A 4,295-nucleotide genomic window follows, 5' to 3' on the forward strand; every position below is an offset into this window, starting at 1 on the left:
AAATTCACTTAAAAAACCATAGGTTTCACACACGTTATAGTTAGGAATTAACATTTAAAAAACCTTGCAAATTCACTTAAAAAACCATAGGTTTCACACATGTTATAGTTAGCTGGACATTTCCCTTGTAAAAAACCATTGAAATTCCCCCGTTATAGTTAGCGCAGGCAACTATAACTCACGCGACCGCAATCCTCTGCTGATGACCTCAGATATTACATCACTGTATTTAGACACTTATTTACCCATGTCTTCTTCCATTAATCTTTAGCTATACATATATTACAAATATTTATTTTTCAGAAAGACACATATGTCATCAGTGATGTAATATCTGACGTCATCAGCAGAGGATTGCGCTCCTGTTGGTTTTTACACTTATGCTGGTTCCATGCTCCTGACTGAACTTTTTTTTCTGTAAGTGTCTTCTTCCGTGCCTGTGTTCCTAGTGGTACTCCTTTTTTCAGCACCTGTCTCTTGGGTTCCTAGCCCCAGCACTCATCTGGAGCCATACCATCTTCCTCAGAGGTTTTTTCCCTTTAGGGCTTTTTCTTTTGTGGCTTCTTCTGGAAGACACTATCTGCTTAGGCACTAAATGTGTCTGCGGCATCAAGACTACTTGAAGGGGTTGCCTATATCTCTGTCAGACAGGCATGGTTATGAATTAGACTCTAGGATCATCACAGCTTCCAAGGTCTTTGATCAGAAGTTCCTTACCTGGGTGGTCTGATAGGTTGTAATGCCCAACTTCAGTCCAAGTACAAATAGTATGGATCTTGCACAAGACTTAGGGAAAGAAGAACAAGGAGATCTAGCGCAAGCCTTGGTTCAGGCATTCATACAACAGGCACAACAACTACAACAATTACGGAATGAGAACATGGCGATACATCAAGAAATAACCGTAAGAGCATCTGATGTATCTACTATCTCTCCAGCATCTCCCCAGTTAATGGAATTTTTTAATTCTTTGACTGTGTACTTTACTTTTCATTTGCCTATTTTACTAAACATCGAGCCAAGGTAGGCAATCTCACCAGTGCCCTGTTTGGTCTGGCACTAACCTGGGCTACCCTTTTAGCAGCCTCTGAAGATCCAAGTCTTTCCAATTATGCTGCCTTCCTAACAGCCTTTAAGAGCATGTTTGAGAAACTTGGATTAGAGTGCTCAGCCAAAGAAGTTCTTTGTGATATCCAGCAAGGCAACCAAGACGTTTAACCTATATCTCCTGCTTCCGCCAGTTAGCCACAGAGACTAAGTGGGTAGAGCATACCCTTTTGCCCTTATTCGCAGGGGTCTACGGGAGGAGATAAAAGATGAGCTAGTGCACTCTACCCATGCTGAGACAAGGTCAACGTTAATGGATCAAGCATTATCCATTGACCATCGCCTATACGAGCATACAATCGGAAAAATGCTGAACCCAAAAGCCACAGCCTCAGGGAAATACTTGTCCATCAACCCAAAGAGTCAAGGTATCCCCTACTGAGTCCTCTACGTTGTCCAGTGAAGAACCAATGCGAATTGGGCTTGCTGGTGTAACTCTTTCAGAATCTGAGAGAGAACTTCGACGGCAACAAGGACTGTGCAGGTATTGTGGATCTCCAGGGCATTTAATTTGTGCTTGTCCGATTCGCCCACAAAAGGTTTTGAGAAACACCAGTTCCTGGCCTTTTTAAAAGAGGAGAGGACTGGTAGCCCTTCAGTTTGTACCGCAAGAGAATTGGTAGTCTCCCTTTTTCTTATACCTATGCAGTTGGAACTTCCTAATGGAAATGCTGAAAAGGTATAAGCACTGAGGATAGTGGAGCCAGGAGGTTATATAATGATGGGTGTTGGCCGCTTGAGAAATGGATTCTCTGAATTTCCAAAAAACCACCTGAACAAATGCACACAATAGATGGCACATCATTGGTGTCTGGGCCAATCCAAGAGATGACAAGTCCCATTAAGTTAACCTTTGGGAGACATCTGAAAGTTCTCTCTTTCGACCTTATCACCTCACTTAATTATGTTATGATATTAGGGAACCCTTCGCTAGTTCGAGAGAACCCATATATTAACTGGGAAACACACGCTCTTTCTCCTTCCTCAAATCTTTTCCCATCAGCTTTGTTATGCTACAGAGGATTACTGGATCCCCAATGAAATGCCTAAACCTGTCCTGGCCAACCATGGTACAATCACTGCCATGCAGGGCATCCCAGCATATTAGCAAGGATTTTCGGATCTCTTCCAAAAACCAAAAAAGGCTTCTCTACATCCTCGCCCAGAATTTGACTGTGCCATCTCTCTTGATCCTGGCGCCACTGTTCCCTTTGGAAGAATCTACTATTTCCAAGTCTGAAAGGGAGGTCTTGAAGCAATATTTAGAAGAAAATATCCAAAATGGGCTTATCACTGGGTATTCTTCACCTGCTGATGCAGCCCTAATTTTCGTATCCAAGAAGTCCAACAAATTACTCTCTTGCGAAGGCTTCAGAAGTTTATATAAAATAAGCATTAAGGACAGGTATCCTTTACCTCTCATTAAAGATATCTTAGAGTCTGATGGAGGGTGGCTACATAAGTTTAAGGGCATTCATTGACGACAGCTTGCCAGCCAGTGTGGCGTCCGGTGGTCCTCTCCTTAGGGACCACGATGGTGGGCACCATAGTCTTCCTTCCCTTTCTCAGAGTTCCTGGGAAGGAGCTCTGGGTATTGTTTTCACAAAACAGCTAGGCGGACGACTTTGAAGCTGGGGAACCAAGTTCAAGTCTAGTGGGAGTGCTAGTCCTGAGCGCTAAGCAATTATTCTGATTGTTTTGTGTGCTGTATACAATGCTCATTATTGCTATAAATGTACACCTTTGGCTATGTACATAGAACAAAGTAAATATGATATACAATCAGAATACACATTATTTTTTTGCCTGATCTAAAGACAGGTGCACCCTAAAGTGCAGCAATTTCAGAAACGTTTCAGTTCTATTAGGTTTTATTTATTATTGGGTATATTTGCATGCTAAAGATGGTATGTAGCTAACAGAAGTAGATTTACCATACAATGTGTGTATCTCGTTTTTGTATAGCATGAAATTAGCTAAAGGCAGCAGAGCACTGTATATGGTCAAGGTCAAGGATACAGTCAAAAAATAATTGGAGATATAGTTGGTTTGTGAACAATACCAAAATGAATATATAACATAGTTGTAAGCCATAAGAAGGAAACAGAACGCTTCCAAGAAACGCGTATAGAGTGTGTCATTGTTTAACTGTGAACAAGTAAACACTTGTCCTGACAGTATTTATGAATAAACAATTCAGACTGACACTTTAAAACAAAAATACTAGGTTACTAACAGCCAGTAGACCCTCTCACTAAAAAGAAACACAAACTCGGGTGACCTGAGGGGAGGTTTAAATGATGTAACAAGTGTAAAGCTTGTCAGAGTAATTTTATTAAATTGAAACAAAGTGTTTTCTGTTTACAACATACATCTTGAACTTTCAAACTTTTCCTGTGACCCGTAATTTAAGATAAAATACCAATTTGCATTTTAAAACTTTAGAAACTTGTGACTGATTTGAAGCTATTAGATAGTGGTCACATACCGCTGGGGACAAAAACAGTACAATGGGTAAATTATGAAGAAAACTGTAATTTCAGTAAGTCTATAATTGGTCTTCCTTTTGCTCTCTCTGCCCAGGACGCTACGCTGCTTGTGGGGCCCTTGAACTGCCAAACTCACCGGGACTGCGAGGACCTGGGAGCATTGCGCTCCGTTCATCCAGCTCACCTGTTCCTCTTCCCGCTGATCAGTCCGACGCCACGCCTCGCGGCTCCCGCTGCGCGGGTGCCGCTCGCAGGCTTTATCACTACCACTACTTAAAGGCTCGGCTGGCGCGCTGAAGGTTGGGTCTTCCTTTTGCTCTCTCTGCCCAGGACGCTACGCTGCTTGTGGGGCCCTTGAACAGCCAAACTCACCGGGACTGCGAGGACCTGGGAGCATTGCGCTCCGTTCATCCAGCTCACCTGTTCCTCTTCCCGCTGATCAGTCCGACGCCACGCCTCGCGGCCCCCGCTGCGCGGGTGCCGCTCGCAGGCTTTATCACTACCACTACTTAAAGGCTCGGCTGGCGCGCTGAAGGTTGGGTCTTCCTTTTGCTCTCTCTGCCCAGGACGCTACGCTGCTTGTGGGGCCCTTGAACTGCCAAACTCACCGGGACTGCGAGGACCTGGGAGCATTGCGCTCCGTTCATCCAGCTCACCTGTTCCTCTTCCCGCTGATCAGTCCGACGCCACGCCTCGCGG

The sequence above is a fragment of the Triturus cristatus genome, chromosome 3_1 (assembly GCF_964204655.1).
Source record: "Triturus cristatus chromosome 3_1, aTriCri1.1, whole genome shotgun sequence".
NCBI classification, from domain to species: domain Eukaryota; kingdom Metazoa; phylum Chordata; class Amphibia; order Caudata; family Salamandridae; genus Triturus; species Triturus cristatus.